Source organism: Nylanderia fulva, unplaced genomic scaffold (assembly GCF_048542155.1).
Source record: "Nylanderia fulva isolate GAGA-0341 unplaced genomic scaffold, ASM4854215v1 Scaffold5, whole genome shotgun sequence".
Lineage (NCBI taxonomy): Eukaryota > Metazoa > Arthropoda > Insecta > Hymenoptera > Formicidae > Nylanderia > Nylanderia fulva.
In genome coordinates this window covers 3,017,393-3,044,017 of record NW_028190587.1, presented here as the reverse complement: position 1 = coordinate 3,044,017, position 26,625 = coordinate 3,017,393, and the positions used below count along the sequence as shown (strand labels likewise).

General features: G+C 36.5%; 1 protein-coding gene and 1 long non-coding RNA gene across 2 annotated transcripts in view; one reads left to right on the top strand and one right to left on the bottom strand.

Moving 5' to 3' along the window:
• Positions 1–26,625, bottom strand: part of LOC114941625 (Krueppel-like factor 6) — a 315,820-nt gene that overhangs the window by 203,705 nt on the left and 85,490 nt on the right. The gene's annotated exons all lie outside the window — the stretch shown is intronic.
• LOC114941738 (uncharacterized) overlaps positions 1–26,625 on the top strand; it is a 48,729-nt gene that overhangs the window by 262 nt on the left and 21,842 nt on the right. The window contains exon 2 of the long non-coding RNA XR_003821697.1: positions 6,636–6,853. This is a non-coding gene — a long non-coding RNA (uncharacterized LOC114941738). The remainder of the gene's footprint in view (positions 1–6,635; positions 6,854–26,625) is intronic.

The following is a 26,625-nucleotide window of genomic DNA, read 5'->3' as shown; positions in this document are numbered from 1 at the left end:
ATGTAATCGTGATTCATATTTTACGATTGTTATATATAATTATAAAAAATTTGCCACTTAAATACCCTCCCCCTTCTTGTATTCGATAATCTGATCTATACATTTTACATTTTCATTTCGTGTATATCTAGTTCAATTTTTTAATTTTGCAAGCAGAAGAATTAAGTCTTCAAAAGAATTTTTTTGTTGCAGCTTCTTTAATTGAATATCATAATAAGCTTAAAAATTAATGATCCGCTTTAATTTTACATAATTTTGAAGTATGACATGTATAACATGTAAAATATGTGTGCTGTAGAAATTTTGCTCTAAAATTTGTAAGAGAAACATAATTAACTCGAAAATAGCTAATTCATTAATCAGAATAATTAGATACTGATACATAAACTACATTTTATTTTCAATCTATTTAAGCGTTATGCTCTGATGATTTCACAACTTTACATCATAAAAAGAACATTGACTTATAGTTATCAATTTTTTCTAGTAAATAAAAATCTCTCTTTCTTAATATAATATTAAAGTTAATTTAAAGTTAATTTAAAATAAATGACAAAGTATAAGATTATTATACGTTTTGTAAACAATGATAGTAAATTTAGGAAACTTCCCATCTTACACAAGTGGTAGAATTATTCACCGATCATTCATCATCGATGTATCATTTGAAAACAACGCAGAAAAATGCATATGCTCTATTCATCAACTTAATTATGCTGTATTTTTTAAAGACGATGGTGCAATATCGAGATATTGTTATTTAAACACTGTTCACATTCCTTACAGTCGTTCATACATATTCCTATATTCGTTTTTACATGAAGGCCGTTAAAATTACACGATCGCGGTGATAGAAGTTGTCGACCAACGAATATTACGCGCGTTTATAGTACGGCGTAAATCACGATACGATATGAGAAATATTAATGACTTGATACAAAGTCCTTTCGCATAAGTTGCAGATACTGGATAATCTATACTTTTGTTTTCCTTTACATAAAGCCTCATGCTACGCCTCTTCAATGAATCATTTCGTTTATGAGGAATTAACGCGAGCCTCCTTGGATCGTCTGAATGGGTCTCGAAAGTTTGTAAACCTTCGATCGTTATCCCGCTCATAAACATGCACGCTTTCGGAGAAACGCTCCGAGTATGAATGATGCGCGTAGAATTTACACATTTATAGCCGATCTCTCATGTTTAAAATCAAAACTATTTTCGCTAGAGTAAATGTAAATTACGTTGAGCGATTCAGTATTTATTAACCTAACGATTAATCATAAATATATTAATTCCAAAAAAATATTATATGATTAAGCAAAGATATTTTAGTTTTCTTTACATTTTGAAGAAAATCGCGATAAGTAAAAATTCAATTATAACATGGATCTCATTGTGAGATGTAATATATACAAGATAAATAAAAATAAAATATTTATAATATACATTTATAATATACATTATCTTTTTCCTCTTTGGTAGGCGTATGTGATCAGTTAACAAAAATTCTATTGGAACAATTTTCTTTAATATATCAAGTTGAGCACATAATTATACTGTTGACAATTGCTTTCCTCTCACAATCATAATGAACAGCTGCAACAAGAATAGAAAGAGAGTCTCACATGCACGCGCGCCGTTATTACGATATACAAAGCAAAGGTCGATTAAATTATCGCCTCGAAACGAGACGCGTTGGTCGATTACATTAACAAGACAATTATACGAATGTATATAATTAGCCCTATCTACGAAGGAAGCACATTCTTGCGGGATGACACATTAAGACGAAAAAACAAACAACGCGGTTTCGTTTTGCGTGTATATGTCCCGCACGAACATTTATATCACCGATAACAAAGAGACAAGAATAATAACAAAATGACATGTAACATAAGAATCGTGAAATTTCGATGTCAAAGTATATCGATAATTTTGCGCATATTTGCTTCTATATCATCAATTCATTAATATGTATTTTGTGTCAATATCAATATTTTATCGGCATCAATAATATAAAAATGCATAATATATGTGTACATTATTTTAGTTTCCTGTAAAGTTTTATTAATTTATAAATAAAATATTTAAGTCTCTCTTCAATAACTTGTCACATCATTTTATTATCGACAACGACAAAAACACGAAACTAAATGTTGTATGGCATTAATATTTCACTGCAAATATTGAAATAAAAACAAAAGTCCCCGTGCCTTTTTAAAAATAATTATCTCTCTAATAAACACATTGGTTTTGTATTCTGCGTGTTACGCCGCGCGCAAACATCTGCCGGCGCCATGTACAATAAGAAGAGCCGCGGGAGCGCGATCGTGTAGAAGAGATCGCTTTTATGCGAGTTTTACGTAATCCACGTGTGTGCGCGCCATTGAATGCACCGGTTAGGTGTTTACATCGGCTGATGCGTAACGGCAAAACATATGGTGCGCGCACGCCTACGCGCGTTCATCTCGTACCGAGGCGTACAAATAGGATGAACGATGTTGCGTCGATCAACGGCACGTCGTTTTCCCATGCTGCAATTCTATTAATCCCGTAGCGGAATTTTCCCAACACTGTTCGCGATAAGAATTATGCTTACGTTTCTTGCCACGAGTTACTGCAACCATTTCATTAAATGTTCATTTTAATTCATTTGAGTTTAATTAATAACGCACTGAGAAGCTTATTTAATAAATTGTTATTATTGTGAAATTTCGTATGACTAACTAATCGTGAGAAATATGAATTTTTCATGTATATACAAAATTATTCAGTATTTCTTATACGTTTTTTTTCAAATATATTTTTTGTTCCAATTTTCTCCAATAATTCACGACAATTATATATATGCTAAACATTTATAGTTGTAAGCGAGATATTCTCGTAATTAATCTTGAATTGGCTCGATCGAATCGAAGCTCAAGTCATCGGCGCGTAAAAGTGCAACACGAAACGATCTCTCGCGGGGCCTGGCTTTTGATTCTTATGCCCCGTCTCTCTCACGGCAATACATGAACAGCAGCCGACAAGCTACCTTTCCCATTATGCACTTACGTAACCGCGCGCTGTACATATATACACACGCGCAACACCGCCAATGCCAGTCAGGTATTTACACGGTACGCCGCGTACGGACTTAACGCATTCCGCCGGCGTTCACACACCCACGCGCGTATGTGCAACGCGCCGTATCCTATCCCTCTTCCTTGCCTCCTGCTCCCCAACGTTTTCCGCACATGCACTCGGTCGCCGGTTCCGTGGGACACGAAAGAGAGCGTTTCGCTTCGCTCCGCTCGCGCGCTATACGGGATGTTACAATGAGCGTGACGTCACTTCCGGAATATCCGGCGCAGACCGTGAGGAGGAAGCTAGGTCGGTAGGTTGGTAGGTGGCGAGAGATGGATCAGCCGCTTGCATATAGGGTGTCCGAATATTTTTCCAGCCCAGTTGATTTAAATTCAGAATCAATCTTTTTTTTTTTTTTGGAATGAAGATATTTTATGGACAGAGCATTTATTTATCGCGCGGATTTTAATGAATTGTTAATTTTAAACATTCCGATAATAGAATCTTCAATGGTTGTTATAGAATAAAATTTAATTAAAATAAACAAGATTTTCTCGTGTTAGGTGCTATTTACAGTTATTAAATTTCGAGTCTCAATTAATAGAAATTATTTATTTCAGATACTAAATAACTTTGTAATTATAAACGTTTCATTCTCAAAATAACTGATACTTTTTCATTTGTCATCTGATATCTAATTAGTATTTCCTTTTTAGTTTTCTAGTTTTGTAGAAGAAAATATCCAGTGGTTTCCAGAATATCTATATGCACTGTGTGATAAAGAAAAGGACTATATTGTATATGGTATTCGTTTCGGTTCCCTATGTCGTTATGGTATCTTTTATTTTATTCATTGCCGATTGCATATCGTGGAGTTACGATAACGTTTTCTTCAACATTGTATAATACCTATACGTAACTCGTCCATGAGTAACCATAGTAAAAATACGATATTAAGAGGTATATCGTTTACAAGGTTACAGGAAGTATATTACCGGAAAAGTCTGTTTACGAGACATATAGCAATGCACAATCTTACAATGATATTTTTCTTAAAAAAAAAATAGTGTTTCTCTTCATTCTCAGCATAGAAATATTTGTGTCTAAGTTCTTATCTGAGAAAGAAGGAAGTGTACAATGCATAATATTACAAAAAGTATAATATTTATCTCTGTTAAAGATAATAATTCTGATTCAAATCTAATTTATCCGATAATCGATAATAAATATATATTTATCCAAATAATAAATTATAAATATTATATAATATATCTCAAGTCTCTCGTCTCTCGAGAAAAAACTATAAGCTTCGCATCGTCCAATAAATTTTTCAGTATCTCACTGGGAATGCATTTAATTTAAGCATATTCGAAAGAGTGCACGCTTAAGTTGCAAACGGTCCCGGTGTCCTTCGTTCACCGGAAATTACGAAACGACGTTACTTTCCGCGTTTCCGTCGAACGTAATGCAAATACGAATCTTGTCGACACCGTGCCCATTTCCGTGGATTAGGACACGGTCGTACATGGCGAGGGGTTCGAGAATCGAAAGAGGGATATCCGTCCGCTTAACTAAACGGCACTTCGTGCAGCCGTGGAACGGATCGAAACTCCTGGCGCTAAGGATTAAAGTAAGCATCGATTGGAACGCGGCGGGAATTATCCCTTTCCAGCAGAGGAATTACGGAATCAAATGGAAATGGCGGGAACAAGCCGGGATGATATCGATATATAATTTTATCGCATAGTTGGATAAAAGAGTACATTTAAAAATTCTATAATAAATGTTCCCCGTCTTTCCTCTCTATATTCGTCGAGACATTATATACGTCATTCACGCTTTCTATCGAAGTTATATATAACACATTTTCACAATACATACTATTTTACTCGAAAGTAAACAAGTTAACAGTGAACAGGGAAATTACGGCACATAACACGTTAAAGTTAACAGTTTATTGTTCGATTTTCCCTCTTTGTTTAGGTAAATTAATAATTAAATTCATGAAATGTCTCTTATAGCGCCGTGTATTAAACTCGAAAAAACTTGACTTATTTATAAAAAATGTGGTGTATTTATAACCGCAAAGTTATATCGATAATCCCCGTAGCGCAGGTAATCCAAACTTTGGCAAGAAAGTTTTAACGATTTCACTGCCGGGCAAAAATTTCCGGCGGGATATGAGAAATCACCGAAACTTTTCCGCCCAATCCAAATTGCTTGGCACGTCATAAATGATCGACAACATTTTCGAAATCTGGAGAAAGATTTTAAAGTCTACAAGCATATTTATCCTTCGGATAAGTATTATTTATCCACAAGCCTTTATAAAGCAATTTTTTTTCTATCGCTAGGAACCTAAAAAAAGATCTCCAAATATTCGGAAATTATTTACGAATCACCTCAAAATTATCAAAATAACAAATTTTCGAGCACAAATGTCACCATATTGGATATCATGACCATTCGAAATTTATTTTAGTATTCAGTGGCGGATTCCGAAACCAATACAGAATGTAAAATTCTACCGCACACGTTTCGCCACGTAGTTCCTTCCCAGCGATCCGGAACACGAGAGATTTTACTCAAGTTTTCATAAAAGTGCGCAACCTTGCGCCGGCAAATCGATTTATTGCTCGAGGTGGAATATCAAGAGACTTTTACCGGCTCGCAATTGCCTCGATCCATAGAATAATATTCCAATAAACATTCAGTTACTTTCGATCTTTTTTCCTTTTTTTCTCGTTTATTTTTCTTTTGATACAGAAGAGGCAGAATACTGGACAATAATAAAAATGCCACGATCGCATGCACAGTATACTTTCCGACATGACAGCAATAAATTCAAATAACGCGCATATTTCATTTCATATCTTCCATCAAGTGCCATCATGAAGATACGATCACGATTGCTATTCTTTCTGCTGATAGTATCGTTTTGAGCAAGCCACGTACTGAATTTCGATCCTTTGCTCTCCACTCTTTTTCCCTTGCACGCGAATTTCAAAGTTTGATTTTTCTTAGTCTTCATTACGAGGCATAAAGCGAGACATTAAAAATCATGACAATGCAAAGCTTTTTTCTTAACGAAGAAGTAATGATTTACGAGTGACTATCAAAAGCTCGCGATGCAGTACACTCTGCATCGTAAAGTCAAACTACAATGAATTAAAGCTCTTAACCTCTTGCACTCCGAAACGACCTAGGTTAAACGAATTCCGATCGAGTTAATAGTTTTCGTGTTGCTCCTTTGTGACCTATCATCATATCGTAATATAAAAAAATTTAATTTATCTAAATTAGCATCGTCTCGCATCGGTGCAATTGGCCTTTATCTTAAATCGCGGGCATCGGTTATAACCGGTTGCCAGAGGAAATACCGTATTCTCGCGTGATGCTAAAAGTTTGAAGCAATGACATCTCGAAAAGGAATATTCAAACGCTAACTCGCTTATGCAACCTGAAGCCAGCACGCGCAACATTTGTACGCACACCCGTAAGAAACGGCCCTATATATACATACGCAGCTTCCTCCTCCTTAATTGTGAATACAAGTTCTATGCCCGCAGGTCGCAGAGAAGCTAATCGTCTTAACGGCAACGGCGGTTAGTAAATAGCCGGAGATATTGACCGCCCTGCACGTACACGCGGAGCGAACCGATAAGCATGTCGTAAAGCAGTTAACGAGGAACGCCATAGGCCGACCACCGATCCATCGCTAATTACGGATGCACCCAGTGTCACGATTACAACACGCGGAGATGTTCGGCTGGCGCGAAACGATCCGGTAAGTTCTTACTGACGCCGAGACTTCCGGCTAATAACACGTTTCTATGGGATTCAAGATATAATTATTATCAGCGCTGTGTCATTGCAAGATGAATTTAAACATAGACAAACAACAAATATATAATAAGCTTTATTTAACGTAAACTACCGATAATCTGTCAGTGCATTATTGAATTTCTTTAATGATAAAATAAATTAGTGTTCCATTCCGTGCATTTAGTAATTTCACGTATTGATAACAATATTTTTTTCTAATATTTAAAATTTCAGGAGAAACCGCTATTTTTTTAAATATGTATAATTTCAGCATATTGTAAATTATTCAATGTGTACGAATTTTAGACAGAATTCAAATAAGACCAATGTACTTTTGAAATTTGGTATTAAAATTATGTCAATAAAGATTTACGTGTTTAGTAAAATATTTATGCACAACGCGGTGTATACCGCTAGTAAAGTTAGCAGTTGAATCTATCAAATGATGTTTTCACATCATATGTATTCCACATTTAGTATATTACATGCATTACGCAATTACAAATTTAAATAAAAAAAAGGATTATGTTTGTATGTGTGCAAATGTGTATTCAATGCGCGTTAAAAGGATCGGTAGTAGCGTTTGACATTATCAGCTTGAGCGCGTGCATAATTGATTCGTCGCGATAATCCGCGAACGGACACGTATGCAAATCATAACTCTATAAAATAGATAGAAAATCTAATTTTTGAAAAAGGAAAAGGGATTCGAATTTTACTCTTTCAAACCTATATTTTAATAAAATAAAAAATAATAGTAAAAATATATGCGCCTCTCAAAAATACATAGATTGCAAATAAGTTGCATAATTTATTATATATGTATATGTGTGTGTGTATCTGTTATATCTATGTATAAAAGGATACATAATAAGCCTGTATCCAATTTAAAACGTCTATCGAATGAGATAAATAATTACAAGTGAGAGTAATCGATATGAGCTCAGTGGATGGATTCGCTATTGTTGGCGATTCGTTGGCAGTTCGAATTCGAACCATACTTGCGTGACAAGAAAGTCCTCAGCAAAGCTTTTGATGGCATTCTCTAATCAACTTTAATCTTAACTGCGCGGCACTCTCGTTCGACACACATTCGATGTACTTTGGACAAGCGATAACGCGAAATACGACGATCGTTCAATACTGCCGATGCGCAATCGCCCCATGGAATTCGATCTTGATGAGAGAAACGTGAAGCGATCTAGCACACGTCCAAAGTATTGGGAAAGCATTGTGATATCGCTATTTTATAAAATGACTATACACGAGTGAAAGAAAACGCAAACAATGGCCGAGCGACCTTCGAACGTCAAAACACAAACAGTGTCGCATTTTCAAATTTAATATCAAAACAAAACTAGTTAATCATTTTATCTTAACATGTATCTCACTATCGACGCGAGATAATCTATATATATATATATATAAAATATTATACTCGTTATCCAATATTTTTCTGAGCATCCTCAATATTATATTATTGTTTGAAAATAATATTTATTCTCATTAACTTAAGATTGTAACTCGAATTGCATTGTAATAATATAGTTACCGCGATAGTATTAACGGTGGTCGACTCATTCCGTTCCACTCACGATATGTTTCATCGCTATTATATCTGCACAGAACAACCGTCCCGACGCCACAAATGACTGAGCGCAACACGTTGTAGACGAGCAACGTAAACGACTAAACATCTCGACTTCTAATTCTATAATTAGGACACAATATTCCGATTTCAAAATTTCGAGTTTGCAGATATGAAACCAATGAAAATCATAAAATATAATTTTATTACTAATTATTAACAAACGCTTTACAATATTAATTAAATTGCAAAAAATATTATTTCGAAGACGCGAGATTAATTTTCTCTTTCAAGAGTGTTCCACACAATAAAAAAATATTAAACGCTTTGCTCGATTCCTTCCTTAATAGACGCTTGCTCTTTTCGAGCCCGCGCGATTATCTTTCAATTTTCGCAAAAACCGCCGTGTTCGACGTGTATGCATGCAAAAGTGATATTAATTATTCGTTCTAAACGGCGGCGGCCGCCGTTAGAAGAATCCCTCAGCCCATTTGTCACTCTGCTATCGATTTCAATTTATCTTAATTGCCCGCGCGATTAGCTCTCTCTCTCTCTCACGCCCGAAACACACGACGAGCGGCTTACAAAACGGGTCCCGGAATACAATTGACATTGCATTGTGTCATTACGCGCTCGACGCAGCGGTTCCCTTAAACACTTACTCGTCGCCCGATCGTTCATTAATGAGCTAATTGCGAATGCATGGAATTAGGGTAGGCCGACCTCAAGCCGCCGTCGCCGCCACCCTCCCACCCACCCTCTGCGCGGCCGATGCGTATCGATGCCACCCCCGAGGGACGAAAGACCGCTCTTCTCGTCCCTGCATCCTTCTCCCTTTCCCAATATCATTCGCCGGGTTGGTTTCCCCTTTTATGGCGCATAACCGTGGCCATTTTGAGCCGACCCGGCGAGTAATTCAATTTATAATTGAGCGAAAACCACCGGCGCTGGTGCCATTGCGTCTAGCCGGCAGTCTGTCGGTGCAACTCTCCGTACGGGTCATTAGTACGTCGGCATATCGACCGTCGTTTCCGCGCGTAGCCCGCCTGACCCCGCCGTTACCACTCTCGGTGCGAGTAGTCATTAGGAAATAGTTCCACATTCTCCTCCGTCCGTTCATCCTCTTCCGTCTTCTCGCTACGGCCCACTCTCGCCGCGAAAACTCGCCCGAGTCGTTCGATCGGCAGCGAATCGGTCGGATTGACGATCGCCGATAAAACGAAAAAGTACGGTACAGATATCTCATATATTTGAAAAGGAATCGGATCAGGGAAAATTTCGACGATCAAAAGATAGATAAATCGAAATAGAAAAAAATGGTTACATGAGAAATCGAATATATGTCTCTCGATGTGCTACTATTTATGTCCGGAATCTATTACGAATTATTGACTCATGTAGATTATATCGATTTTTGGTCTACCATGTTCATTTATTCGATGATGCCATTCGCGTGCGAAGTATTGTAAGTGTATATATGCGGAAATTCGCCAACATAGTTTTTTAACGAAATCCTGTTTTTTTTTTTTTTTTTATTTTTCTGTAAACGTAATCTATGAAAGCAAATAAAGCGGTGAAAGAAATACGAATCGGTAAACGCAATAATGATTTTGTGCAGAGCGAATGCATTTTAAGTTAATAATGACATTTCTCTTTAACGATGAAAAAAATGTAATAACTTACATGAATATGCAGCAGCTATTCATTAGTACGCGATAATTAGTTTTACGATACAATACCTATTATCCTAGTGAACTTGATAAAAGCGACCTATTAATACATCATCTATTCATGGCTCGCGATAGATTTTATAGTTTAACTGAATTAAGATCGCACACACGCACACAAACGAGCAAAAATTGATGCAGTTGCAGCTAGTGACGTGAAAATAACGTATATACATTGAAAGAAGAGCTAATATTCCGTTCTTGGATCGCAAGTTGCAACACGTGAAAGGACAAAACCTTCGCACGGACCGACTCTCCCTTTCTTCGTCACGTCGTCCGCTGCACCTTTTACCTCGCCTCTCATCCCGCAAACAGGCAATGAATCAAAGCCGAATGAGCATTACCGCGACCGTATTGTCCGCGCAATAGAATTTAAACCAGGAGCTCTCTCCTTTCTCCTCTAAGGAGAAACTTGGTGCGCTCGGCTCACTGGGCTCTTCATCTCACTCTATCATGGTCCGCGGATTCTCCGCACCCTTCTTTGCCCTTCCAGCCGCGGGAGTCCCTATCCTTCTCCATCGTCTGCTTTACTCTCGCCGTGGCGTTTCTATGGAAACGGCGCGAGGACCAAAAGCATCGGTATATATCAGGAGAAACGAAGTTGCTCGTAGATGTAGGAAGAGGAGCGAGAAAGACGGATATAGAAGAAGGACGAAAGGATGAACAAGGAGAATGCGGGAGTCCAAGGGCAAATGGTGGATCAGAAAGAGATGCAACGATGCCGCTGCGATATGAAAACGTGAGAGCGAGGGAAACACCACCGAGAAAGGACGACACCGAGAGGACGACACGCCGGGTACCGCGTTGGAGGCCTCGGCAAGGGAAACTTTGTAGACGCGACATTTCCTGCAGTCTCACAGGCCATCGAACCGAGAAAGCGAGCCTCCGCCGGACAGAGAAACGTTCTCCAAAGTTACCGGAAATGGCAATGACCACGCGCTACGATGTACGTGCTCCGCGAAGGCTGCTAAGTAATGTAAACACCGTGTAAATCTACTGCGCGAACGGGTCGGGATGTTTCAATCCAGGCGAGTGCATTTTAGATACTGCACCAGCCGCGTTTCTACAATTTTCAGACCGACTAGACATAACTGTATTTTTTTATTATTACTACCACGAATGTATTATTAACCCCGAGCGTGAACAAAAATTATCTTGCATTTTTTTATTTTATACTGGTTGCTTTACGAATAAAGTTTTCATTCGAGTGTATTAAAAAAGATTTGTATTTAAAAAAAAATAGAACGATCTAAAAGTATATATTGTCATAAAATTAAATTCTTTCACCATAAAAAAATTTCAATTTGCTAATTGTTACATGTAATAAATTAGATATGTCGTCATATTTTGTAAATTATTGATATTATAGATAAAGAGTATGTATGAATCTATTTTATTTTAGTTTTTATTTTATAGTATTTCACAGGATTACATTAATTAACTGTACCTGAATGCAAAAATATGGATAACCGATAAAGATATCACGAATTAGACAGCGTGTGCGCGGATTTGATATTCTTTAAATAGACACCAAATTAACCAATATTTCTAAAATGTCGATATTTCCTTGTTGTCTCTAATCTAGATATCTCTTCATGATAGCCAGAAACTGAACATGTGTGAACACGCGTGTATGTGCGCCGCGGATTCGATGGTATTTGCTCGCGTAGATCCGGATGGATTTACGGTAATAAACTCTCGGGTACGGAGGACACGATTTAAAGTACATATTCGAGTTGTCGGGGGCGACATGGCCATTGTTGATATTACGATGCTCTCATACGATCCGACTGGTCAACACTCGTGTATCAGGATATCGAGGTTTAATGGATCTCCCAGCTATAATCGACTCGCGATGCGAAACGGTAACGACGATGACCGTGGTCAGAATATTACGTTATAGTAATGAGATTGGATATTTATATAAATCTATTATGTTGTGCAATCTATGATAAATATTATTATATGTGTATGTATTACGTAATGAATATCTAATGGATTTGCTAGATGGATGTACAACATTCATCGACTGATGATTGTTGATGAAACATGTGTTTTAATTCTTTATAACATATCTGATATCTATGCAATCGATTATATTATCTCAAATTAGTTTAAATTCATGTAGAGTCCATTATAAATTAATTTACTATACTTTTTAAAAAATGCAGATTTATATCTTCGCGAAAATTTCCAGCGAACGTCAGATATGTGTCACGTATTACACAGGTTAAATTACAAATTTATGTAAATTAGTACATCTTCGCAACGTTAAATTTATCACTTTCAGAGTTTTAAGTACGCAAGCTTCCGGACATGTATCGTACATACACGTATACGTATTTACATAGCCGTCGTGAGAGCAAAAGCGTTTTATGAAAATATTGCGCAAATCGCCGACCACAAATATCATTTTTGGATCATTGAGCGAGAGATAAAATCTATTTTAAACGGATCAATCATTTATCTCACCTCATTTATTTCGTTCGGCGCAATGCGACGCGATTCTCGAGCTATTTCCATGGAAAAAGCGCGACGCGCGGATATGAAGACTCGTTCGACGAAGTTATTCTCGATATTCATCGCACCCGGCAACTTTATACGAGTGAAACTGCAGTATCGCTAGCCGATCTATCGGTTCCCGATAAATTGTCTGTTGCGTGCGCTACGGCAAAAGCCCGTCCGTCTCGTCGACGACAAATTCGTGCGCTTTCCCAGAATCGGTCCTAAATCATCGAAATCGCCGAGCGCATCGAAGATCGTCTCGCTCATAAATCAACGAAATCTCACCACGTTCGTTCGCGACGGATTATTTTTTAAAGATGCGTTTCACAATTATTGCGTGTGTTGACATTGTACACGTGATAGATATATTGGAATCAGTGTCTGCCTTAGTAACGAATCAACGCGATCGGTTTTATCGATCTTAAACTCTGTATATACATTTAAGGAATGCTTTATCGGTACTCGATGATGCCTTCATTGATAAGGGAACGATGCAGCAAAGTGTACAACTTCGTAAGCATGATCTATGTACACGTCACTAAGTAAACTACGTATCTATATTGAACGTACTCCGTTATTGCGTACCTAACTCATTTATGTTCACATCTAGATACTGCGACGGAAATTCTTGTCACGCCATGTAAAATGTATTTAAACACGAAACTAGTCGCGAGAAAATCCACGGTGTTTAGTGGTAATCGTATAACTTGTTAGCACATTCAGTTTGTCAACGTTGAGTTTTCGATGCGTGATACTATTTAAAAAAAACCCCAACATAACATGAGAGTCTTTCATTTTCATCTCGACCTGACTGCAACAGGAAACAAACATGCGACGCGTTGCCTGTTGCGTCGCCATTTAATCCTCGACGTTGACGTATCATCGTCCACGTTATATCCCGATAATTATACGCCGCTAATGAGAAAATACAGACGCACGGGCGCCGTGATGTGCAAGCCGAGACTCGTAAAAATGAATCTTTCATCGCAATTCATGATTCATAGTGAATTAACCGGCACGAAAATTCCAAAATGACGTTTCTGTCGGGCGTAAATTACACGCCATCATCGAATGACTTTTCCTATTCGATAAGGGACTTGATCGAATTATTTCGAAGCTTTACATTCTGATGTCATGATCGATGACAATTATATCGCTTCCTGAATTTCTATGTGTTTTCATAGATGTTAATATAAATTTTCTTTGAAGAAAATAGAGAAATATCAATAGCATTTTTATTATTTCAACATTTCCCCTTCTTTGTTGAACCTCCCCATTTTGTTTCATGCTCTGTATATTACTTTGTGGACGTAATTGATATTAATGATAAACCGTTTCACACATCAAAGTTTTGTCACATGATATTTAGCACATTTATTTGCTTTATTGACGCATCTGGTGTCGTCAGGTATCATATTTTGTTTGTCAAAGCAAGTTAAAATAGTAAACTTTCAAGCAAACGTTTTAACAACTCTTACAAACTGGTTTACATGTAATGTATATTTTCAATTTTTACAATATATTCTGTGCGTGTGGATATTTATAGAATATAATCTCTTCTATGTACAACTCCTTTTATAGGATTTCTACATATACAGATTACATTGAAAATGTTAAGAGAATTTCTTTTCTAGACTTTTTGGAGAATATATGTATATAGTATATGTAGGAAACTGTAATACATTCTCTTGCATTCTCCTCTCGACACCCATGTGCGCTTCGTATCGCCATTGAAGCGGATCGGCTACCCTTTTTATCTTCGCCGAACGATCCCGTGACGCCATCACAGACCCTAATGCGATCCCGTCCATCCCCTATCAGTGCTCCCACTCGCGTTTCACCATGCCACTCTGCAATGGCTGTCCGGTGCGAAATCTGAACGATCGGCCAATTTGTTGAAAATAAATTTCCGACTGTCCACCGAGATTTTCCGATCACGAAGTTTCGATTACGAAACCACCTCTCACGAGATCCAAAAAATTCCCAAACAGAAAGAAGAATAATCGTCCTTCAGATATTGTGAATTTGGATTTTGAAATAACAAACATTTCTAATAATATATAATATTCACATGCAAATATATAAAAATAATATTTTCTTTTATTATTGTGTAGATACGTACAAAAAAATACGATAGGAATATTTCGTACAAATATATAATTAAAAGTTTCAACTTTATTTTTAATAATTCAATATTGACAATTTAAACAAGTAATTTTAGTAGCTCTCTATTTTTTTAACAAAAGAAAATGCCTTAGGACTGAGACGCCAAGTTTACTTTTTAACTGCGAAATTTTCCTTCTCATTTACCATCAGATTTTTCGAGAATTTAAATTTTACTTGAGCTTTAGAAATCTACATTTTAAAAGCAAAAGACGTTAATTAAAATGAAATGTATGACTAAGACGTTGATTTTTGAGTTTTGTATTTTCTAAAACAGTTCTCATATACATATAGTTCTGAGCATACAATTATGCAGATTTAAAGAAAAATGTTTTAATGGTTAGAATGATTAAAATATTTTTATAAATGTTTCGCTTAAAATGACATAGGTACACATAAAAATAAGACATTATCATAGTATATAAAAATATGCCTTTTTTGGGCAAAATAAATTATTTAAAATATACTCCTTAAAATAATTAAGAGATCAAAACAATTGTCCAAAAATATGTAAATTTTAAATAGTTGTAACTTTGTTTCAAAAAAATTTAAATTTTAAAAAAGGGTTTTAAAGCCTTTATTTCGATTTTCCATTTCGTTATGTCCGTCGTTTTCTGTATGTAAAAACATATCAAAATAGAAGAAAACGAAAAAGCTATGACATTATGAAAGTCGAGATTTCAATCTTTAAAACCTTTTTTTTAATTTAAATGATCGTTTTTCGAAACAAAATTACAGCTATTTAAAATTTGCTTAATTTTGGACAATTTTTTTGATCCCTTAATTATTTTGAGGAGTGTATATTCTAATACTGCTAGTGACGTAGACTCTTTAGAAAAGGTTTAAATATAATTAGGATTGTATAAAAACTATTTTAGATAAACAAAATTACCAAAAATCGATCTGTCTCATATATTATACATAGTGCACACATACTTTTCTCTCAAGTAAAATAAATAATTAAATTTACATTTTAACACAACTGATTAGAACTTTTTAAAAAATGTATGTTCATGTTAAAAATTAAATCGCGTTTAAAATTTACTAGTTCTCAAACAAAGCAGGATTAAGGATTAAAAGATACCATTGCATCTGATCGAAGGTAATGTACCTTAAATTTAATTCGATCACTTCGAAATTCGATAGTTAACATCACTTCTGGTTCGTGCATGGGAGAGTTTAGGCGTCATGACGGCTATGTGGTACGTGTTTGAGAGCGTCGGAAACTAAGGATCGTGAAATTAATACGCAAACACCTGTAACCGTGTAGACCTCGGTCACCAATATAGATGTATACTGAACATTCCTCGCTTTATAGAGTCTGAACATAATTACATGTACCAGCGTAAGTTACGCTTAAGTGCGTAATATAATCCTCTGGCATTAACAGTACAATATTATTACACGTGTTAAATTTGATCGCCCGTTATAAGTTTCATGTAGCTTGAGCATATACGTATCTCTATCTCTCTCTTTCCCCTCCCTCTCTCTTTCTCTAACAATTAGTAATATGAAATGTATATGTATAATAATCTGATATTGCGCGAAAATAAATGAACGTTAAATAAATTCGTGCTATTGATTTCCGTTCTCCAACAAAGCTTCTTATACATATCAGAGTATCCGCTTATCACAGAACATTTATTTGCAGTTATTGCAAATGCGTCGTTTCTGAAGTATTTTGAAAATGCACACGATGTTTCGTGCAATAATTATGCAATTATTAGCCAGAACGAATACTGCCCATATTATATATATATATATATATATATATATATATATATGTAAAGAATCAGTTTACAGTGCACTCTCGATGGTTGTCGCGTGAATAGATGCTGCGCTTGTGAATAATAAATAAATATATCGATCGCGCGTATGTCCCTTCGTCGGGAAAGGTTAATATCCGCCATTAACCCCGCTGGCTGATTGCGTCCCAAAGTATCACATGATTGATCATGCAGTGTACTGTATAGTAATTTAATTAGGCAATAAGAATTGAATCTACGTAACATCATAAAAGACAATGATGACGTTTTAAACTACTATAAATATATCTCGCATGCATTTAAAATATATGTAGAATTTTTATAAACTACTAAAAATAATTATTAAATTTTGAGATTTCTCGAATAAAATTCTTGCGATTACTGTTTTAATTTTACAAAATTATTATAATGTTAAGATAATTCTCCAAATATTGATAAGCAGTCGCGTTCTGTTGCACACAATTTTAAATTAACAAGCCGTAATGTAAATATTTAGAATTTAAAGAAGTAAAGAAAAATATAGTATATATATATATATATATTAATATATATTATATCGGAGAGAAAATAAAGGCGACAATAATGCTGCTAATCTAGCATCATACATGAAAACACAAAAACAATGTACTTATCTAAAATCGTGCAATCATCCGAGGGTTAAATCAATTTTACTCGCATCAATAAAACACGCACATCGTCGCCAGATAATATATCGAGCAATAAGCTTCGAACATAATCACGAAGAAAAATTGGGAAAATATACGCAATTTGCTCTAAATCTGCTATTGTACGCCTTGTCCTGTTTTTTTTTTTTTTTTTTTTTTTTTCATATTCTATGAAAAGCGCGAAAATCGATGGACCGCGAATCACCCGGAAGTGGCCGTGTAGAAATTACCGGTGAAACGCCAGTCGATCGGCCCGCCGGCCAAAGTGAACAACCGAAAAGCGGAAATTGGAGCAGAAAGTCGGTATAACCGTTTCTCGCGGCCTACGGTTTTCATACGGACGAGAATCAAACGAAATTCCCGGCCACTAGCAGAGGTAGCAGGATATGCGAGGGTGGACTCTCCATGATTTATGTCCGCGGGGGTGCTGATACAATGGGAGAATAATGAAGTTGGGCTACCATCACCGACGCTCTGTCCGACTGGTCCCGACGGCTTAGGTTGGCAAATTAGACAGAGAATATGGGGCGAGAGATTGTCCAACTGCCTGCGAGAGAGAGGTGGCCGAGAGGGATGGGGGGGAGGGGGTTGGAACGGGTTTGTTGAAAGGTCGGGGAACGTTCACCGAAGGCACAGAAACAAGGGGCTTCCGCGTCGCGATTACACCAAAGGGATCCATATTGTGAATGTCCGAGTGACTGACTGGATTGCCCACCCTTCGTGCTCTTCCCTGTAACGTTGCTTTTCTCACCCTGTTTTCTCTCGAACGGAAGACCCCCTCTCCATCGCTCGTCCAATGGCGCGTCGACAGATATTCCTCGCCCGTGAAATCCGTGGAAGCCGTCTATGAATGCAAGCGTTAAAACGAAACGGATAATAGCGACGGTCGAGAAATCTGAGCACGTGTTGAATATGGACCATGAATGCTAAAGTTACTCTATATATCCACGGGTATTTGATTAATGCAATTTTTTTAAATCAGTCTCGTACGAAAACAGAAATAAAAATATCATAACTAGTTCAAAATTAAATCGCTATACTCATCGACCAATGTGCGAGATTATATTTATATTTCGAGTTAATGAATGCAAATATTAAAGATAAATGTGTCATTAAAAAATTCAAAAAGTTTAATCTAATACATCAAAAATTGATAAGCCCTGTAAATATATAATAAGATTTAATCTTATCAAAGAACTTCTGTAATAAAAAATCTGTAATTCTGTAATATTATTACATTACGAGATCTTCTGACGGATAAATAATTCAAATTCGAAAAATTATTTCCGTATAAATCCAATAAAATAATGACATACTAAAAATATATAGCTTTTAAGAATAATTCTTTTAAATAAAAAAGCTTTGATGAAAATGTCCGTTTAGAATGAAACATCATACATAAAATAAAAATAAGAAATATAAATGTGCGTTATAAGAATATATAAGTTGTCGGTCGAAAATGAAAAAAGTCAACGTATAGTTACATTCGCGTTTACGCCAATGCACTTTCGCCATCAGTCCCCCTCGAGTGTTCGATTTTTTCGCTCTTACTACAGGTCGGGATTGACTCCTGCCACTTCCTTTCTTTATGCTCCGCTAACAATGACGCACCTGTCAAACGCAGCCGAGGCGCACCTGCCAGAACGGCGCCGAACCCTCCCGAGAGCGCGTGCCCATCGCCGTTTAATTCCGGAGAAGGGCTGCTGCCGTGCGTTTGTATCGGTGATGCGACGCGATTTGCAAAGGCGGCCTCGCATTAATCGCACCGTTTAACGTCGAACGGCAATTAAACTTTGCACGTCGTCAATAGCGATCTGATATACGCGTTTATTACGCTTTTCGCGGTAATTAGACCATGAGTGTAACGGAAGTATGATATTATAGTTGTTGATGCGAGCATAAATACTTATGATATAACAATGACATATATAATTGCGAACATTAAAGTTTCACGTTTATTAAGCTGAAGAAAAAGGAAGATACGTTCCAGCGCTTGTTGCAAAAATTTTATAATAAATTTTTCCCCTTTCTTTCTTCGCATCTTTGCGTGTACAAGAACGATTCTTGATCGTAGCGTTACAAAGATTTATAAAGATTCAACAGACGGGTGGATAAGGTTATCAAAAAGATGGGAGAAATATGCAAGGAAGAAAACTTTTGATGGGCGAACGCAACAAAAAACGTGAGCTGCACAGAAAGCGAGGTCTTTTCGTCGATCTAAAAAAAAAAAATATCTTCCTTAACGAACGCGGTGTAAACACGCCCGGCATCATCGCGGCATGTTTGACATTGTTTATCGGGGAATAAGGACTTCTATGCTCGCTTATTTCGTCGAGAGGATGAACTTTTTCTCGGAACAACACAAGACAGCGCGGTAAAAGCTCTTATAAAGTTATTCCGTTATCAAAATCGCCTATCGATTGTTGAATCGAAAGCTTATTCGTCTAATTCATCTTGACAAGATTTGCGATGAATGAGGGAAAAGTACAACGATCGCATATTATAGTAGATGGATGAAAAAAAAATATCGATACTTATATAAAATATTTCAAATTGTTCTTTTTTTCATTTACGAACTTAATTAATTTAGAGAATAAATTCTTTTTTAACAAAAATTTAATTAAAAATTATTTTAATATCAAAATAAATAAAATCGATAATAAAAATGTAAATTCATATTCTTCTCTTACATTGTATATAATTTTTTATAAATATAAAAGTATCTAAATAATTTTAAATATATCAAAAAAATAAACAAATATATTAAAATAAAACTTTATATAAAATGCATAAATCATAAACTACTCGATCTAAATATTTTATAACATATATAAATATTAAATGTACCATATGCAATTTCTTTTTATTCAATTTCGTTGAAAATATGACATGAAAAACAGAATAAAATCAAATTAGTTTATCTGGTACCTATATCATTTTGTGAAGTTTACATTAGCAAAGTTTACTTTTTAATGAAAATTTCCGCACACACAAGACATTTTAATATACATATACTACTAGACCATCCCCCTTATCCTGCTCCTCTTTCACGAAATTCATAGATGGAAAAATAAAAAGAAAAAGAGAACCATCGTTGTATGTACACTGTTCGAAGCAACGCGCGACATAATCCGCAATAGAACTCCGACTCGGAAAGTGCATCGATCATCCCAAGCGATTGAAATAGAAAACTTTCCCCCCTAGTCGCGATTCCGCGAAACGTGTATACCTCATCAAGTATACATTCGGAAGCCTCTCTGTCGCCGCCAGTGGCGCGCATCGCGTACTTCCGTTCTCCGATGTCAAATCTCTTCGCTCTGATCTCTCGTTCATATTACGCGACACGAAGAAGAAGCGTGTACCCGCTTTGCGAGAATTACAATTTTACGAGCATTTCCATTTCTCTCTCTCTCTCTCATTCTCTTCTTCTCGGAATTTAAACACTCATCCGATTAAGAGACTTTACGATCCTCGCGGTATCTCGGTAGGGGAGAACTAATTCAGATTCCGGCACAGAGACGAGTCTCTTCGAGGCTAGTGGTTCACCATCGCTAAATCCGACGTATGTTCTCCGGCAGACAGAACAGGGTTAGCGTAGAGATGGAGAGATAAAACGGCCGTGACCTTGAAACTACCGCATCAGGATGAATACGGGAGGAAACTGATATACGTGTATCGCACGTGTATGAATTACAAAAGTATCGATCCAGCGGTTCCCTCAGATTCGCTTTATGCCGTTTCGTGCTTCGTTCGATTACAGACTTTTACGGATCTGAGGGTATCGACGGTATCGGCTTGATGAGGCTTTACAGGCAACCATGTAGCGGCACAGCATGCAAGCGGTCGCCCGCATGCTAGCTGCTAGCACTGTCGACCCATCCGGTATGGTTCCGTGTTTTTTCGAATAAAACGGAAAATGTTTTTCCGCGCGACGGAGCAAACGTTGTGCCGTGTACCTTCCGCGGCGCACGGATGAGCGTACGTATTAAAGATAAATATTCTTGGCTGCCGGCAGTACCAGGCGTGGCTTTCGTTCGCCCAGTGGGAAGCAATTTAATGGAATACACGATCGAGGAAGTTCGACACGGAACGCGCGCAGCGAGCCGCTTTCGATAAGCCGGTTAGAAACGCGAAGAATCTGTTAGTATGGTTAGCATAGTTTAGCGAACTTGAAATTACCATGGAGACGTAGTGCGTCAATGAAGCGCTTAAACGTAACGGAAAAACTTTCCCAGCTTTGAATATCTCCTATGAGCAATTAATTATTCTTATGAGATTGTTACGATTTACTTTCTTCCTGGTTCTCTCTTATTCATATACAACAAGAAATCATTTTATGAAATACATAAATGGAAAATGCAGAAGGAAAAAGATTTTATTGTGCTTTTCCAATATTTTTCGTAACTATATATTCTAAATGTTATATGCATGCGTTCTAAAATAATATAAAAAATTAGACACAAATTTTTAGCCGTTTCGCAATCTAGCTTATATGAAAATATAATGTTAAAACTTTTAATAAACTTGCTTTCTACATTCAATAAGCATGATGTATATTCGAAAATATCCTCTCTCTGCTGAACTAAATTAAATAATAGCAGATTAAATTTAATCTGATCGTGCCAAGAAAAAATGATTTCCTTTATAAAACATGAATGGGATCGGGCACGATTGTTTAAGTGTTAATCCATGTGCAAAAATAGTCTCGGTGTACCACGAAAGATCCTACGTATCCCCTAACCATGCTGCGAACCTATTACGGGATCCATTAGAGATCCCCGAAGCTCTCTATCGTCGAATCGTAGAAAAGTTTCGCGGTAACTCAGGTAATTAACGAGGTCGTAGAACTCGTTCATCCCCACGGCCGATATCAGGGATGGTGGCTGCGCAGATCCGCATCTAAATCGATTTCGCCTGTAATAGGGTCCGATGATCATCGAGTTAATTAGCTCAATTGTCGCCATGCCACTCTTAAGACGATTACGCGTGCCAGGATGACGATTACGATTTCCGCTGAACACGACTTCCGGTATTTATTTATTCTCATTAATGAGCGCGCATTATAGGCTTATAGTACTTCCGCCAATTAATCATCGAAATTTTCGATCTGTCGGTACCTCGTATTTTAATTGCACATTCAAGATTTTTTTTATTTGTCAAAAATTGTGGCATTTTGTTTTCACTATCGATATAATCGATGTATAATGTCTCAGGATGTTTTCTGCATTTTTATTTAGTATTAACTATCTAAGTGTTTTTAACATCCTTGCATCTTTCACTTCGCGAAAAATGTTGGATTAAAATTATCCATAATTGATCAACTATTAGCGCTTCGATGTTTTTGTTCGGAAAAGATCAATTTCAAGTTGATAGAAAAACTCGAGTTAAAAGGAAATGCCGAGAATGCAAAATATCCTGTGTGTGTTAATATAGTTTGAAAGTAATGATAGATCGAAGGCACGTATATATCTACTATATACAAAAGAGAATAAAGAAAAGCGCTCCAGTGTAAAACAGGTTCGATTAGCTAGTAAATATTCGCATAACAAGTACAAACTTTATTACCTTATTAATATTACATGAAACCATCATGCCCTTAAAGCGCGCGGCCGAACACTGCCGATTTATTGCGATTGCAATGTATACCGTCGGTATAATCAATAATTCAGTTCTCAAATAAACGTCTAGGCGAATTAGTTGCTATCGTCCACCTTTCTCGTACCGCAAGCCGATCGCTAAATCATGGCGGATTAGAAGAAGGTAAAAAAGCTCCGACGTGTATCCATTTAATTCGGTCTATCTCACTCGTCGCATTCACGAGTTTTCCTCAATAAACGAATTCGATTAATTCGTTTCTCGAGTAAAATCTTAACTCGTTTTAAATCGTGTCTTTCATCGGAATTAGGTATTGATCCTTTAATCGATTGGTTCTGCGCTCATTTCGTGATTTGCGAAAATATTCGAGATGTATATTTTTATGCGATAATAACTCGTCGTGAAAACGATAAAGTTTTTGCTGTCCAAAAAATGATCATCGAAAGAAATATGAATGGAATTTATCCGATAAGATTACCTCTCCTGACAATCTACAACAAACGCGCGAATTATTTTGTCACACACTCGTGTCCATTACATTCTCACGAGATAAAGTCATATCAAAGACCGATTTTTCACGTGGTCCTTGGCACTTTCCCGAGAGCTCATTTTTCTTCGGCGATTTATCGATACCGTTACACAGATCAGCCCCTTCACCTTCTTCTGAGCGACGAACCTGTGATACAACGGCCGACTCCATGATACGTGACGTTAGTTCATAATCTATCGATAAATCGTCTTCTAAGCCCGTGAATCGCGATCAAGCGCTGTCAAATATCCGCACACATGGCGTCCCCCAAAAAATAGATATTGTATACTCTTGCAAGCAAGCCGTAACTTGATCCAGAATATATACTTTATTCTTTAATAGGACACTTACACTTATTTGTATTTATTCTTATTACAGGTTTCTTTCATTTATTCTTTTTTAAAATCAAATTTAAAAACTATATAAATTAAATCAATTATATGACTATTATAAAAATTGGATTACATACATAATATCGCGTTGTTTTTTAAATAACGTAATAAATAAAAAAATTTATTACAAGAATGACGTATATCTATATATCGTATCAGAAACGGCCGTCTGTCATTGTCACTACGTAGTACTGTCATTTCTGGAACACAGTGTATGTGATAGCCATGAGAAGCGTTTGAAAGCAGAACCACCCAATGCGACTACACATACGATCACCGGATATTTGATCCTTCGTCACGGAGGACAGCGCCTTTCGTCGCGGCTTGCCAGGCCACTTAAGTTTCCGCCAGACAGCGTTTACCGAGTTTTACTGCGGTACGTGTGGCAGAGAAAGCCAACTAAAAGTTCCGAGAGCCGTGGAATCGCGACACAGTAATCCTGCGGATAATGCGCGATAAGTCGCCACCAACTGGAGGCGGCGCGAAGGGTGGTTGATCGCATCTCAAAAGTCTCGCATCAGTTAGTGCACACTTATGCGAAGAGAGACAGATTTCTTCTTATATTTCATATAAGAATAAGACAAAACATTAATATTATAATATTATATACGTATTAATATTATAATATTATTATTTATGTAATATATTGTTATTTCAATTTTAGATAGGGGTTTTATTTATCGTACTTTGTAAGGGAGGACTCACGCTTATGTGACAAGTAATATTCTGAGATAATATCACCGTTCACACAGCGTTAGGTAACTTTAGCGTTTACCGTATGCAAAATGTTACTGCGTTGCAAACGTTATCTATCCTCGATATTAAAGCGGATTAAAGTGAATGTAAAATAAAGAATTATATTCGGATAAAATATGATTCGTATAAAGAGATAAGAAATTGATGACTCATTAAAAAGCATTACAACAAACAACGGCGCAATTTCGGTAAACCGATGGAAATTACAGGTACGCTTGCAGTTATCAATAACTAATATTATATTATCCATGATTTACGTAGAAATCCCGGGTCGGTGGAATAATGCGGTCAACCGGCCGGTAATCACGATTACGCGGCGACCGGAGAATTACGCGGTATCGAACAAACGATCAACAATGACGGGGGTTAAAAATGCGCGTCAGTCCATTAAAATAAAATAATTTCTTTTTTTTTTTTCGTCGGACGAGGTTGTTGAACCTGTCTCATCAGCGAAAGAGAAAAAAGTGTGACAAGGAGTGAGAGCGGAAACGGAAACGAGTAATCGGATTATTAATAGTTTGGCGATACATCGAGAGTGCTTCGCGCTAATACCAACAACGGTAGCAATCAATTGCATATGATCCCCAAGCAGGCAATACGATCAATCAGACTACCCTGATATACGTGTAACGTTTTATCAAACTTGAAGGATCCGCATATTTAATAAATATAACTCGCATTTAAGAATGCGATACTCAATACTCAAATAAAGAACGGTAATTTAGCAAATTTATTAAATTAAAATTGAAAAAAATATTAAAAAGCGCATTATATTTAGTTCGTATCGCACAATATTTTACATAGATATATGAATTTATTTATTTTAATAAATTTTTATTGGAAAAAAGAGAGCCTATATAAAAGATTATATTAGCAATTATAAAAAATATTAATGCCTATATATATATATACGTTTTAACTTCATATGCATTATAAATATGAATTTGTTCGTTTGATTGCTCGTATTCAAATCATTATATGTTGTTTTCATTGTTGTGTGTTACAGAAACCAAATTTAAATATTTATTAACCAACTATAAATAAATTCAACAAAGTTATTATTTATACACGCACGTGTGTATATATTATACAAAATTTATATCTCGTTTGGCGCTAAATTTTATATTATTCACATCTACGTTAATTTTGTGTTCCTTATCTTTATTAGATATTATTAAATACTATTCCTCTGCAACTATGAGCAGGTGTTCTGATCATCTAGAGAATTAAATCAATTCTTCAAATAAAATTTACAAAGCAATTTATGAAACAAAAAAAAAACGATTCAGAGCTGAGATTTAAATTTTACAAAAGAGCTCTCTTAAATATATAAAAATATATATTATATCCAAAAAATTAATAAAAAATAAATATTAAAATAAATAGTTCCAACAATCAACCACGAGCTACATTCAATCACGATTTCAATCTATAAATATTATATATAACGCGCTTATTTAAAAAAATAAAAAAAAATACGATTATATTGCTTTAAATGTTGCAAATATAAAAAAAAACACGTTCAGTAATCGCTCATTGAATATACTGAATATATATAAGCGAGAGTACGTCGACCAGGGTACGACCAAGAAGAAGTTAACGGTAGGGGCGTTCCGAGCCTTTATGAGATTTTCTCCGACGCTTGAAAATTCTCGAGACGACTCTCGACACATTTCCCGGCGCGAGCGGACGCTGGGCGTCGGCGTCGGGTCGACTATTAACGTCAGTCCGGATCCCTTTCCCTGTAGAGCTCGCGCCAGCGGCGAGACCCGAAAGGAAAACCTGCTTACGCTCAATAATAAATCAGGCAGGGAGCTTTGTTCCACCTAGCGCACTTTCGGAATATCCGACAGCGCGATACAAGCCTGATGCGAAGGCACGGGCAATGCATCGAACGAGAATACTCGATCAATAATAAATCAGTAAGGTCCGCGAAACTGCCTTACAGTCGTCCGGCTTTTCGACGCGAAAAGCGAGGAATAAACTGCTATTCTTCCTACGCTCGACAACTATGACGAATTTTAAATTTTCTCGTACCGAGACACGGT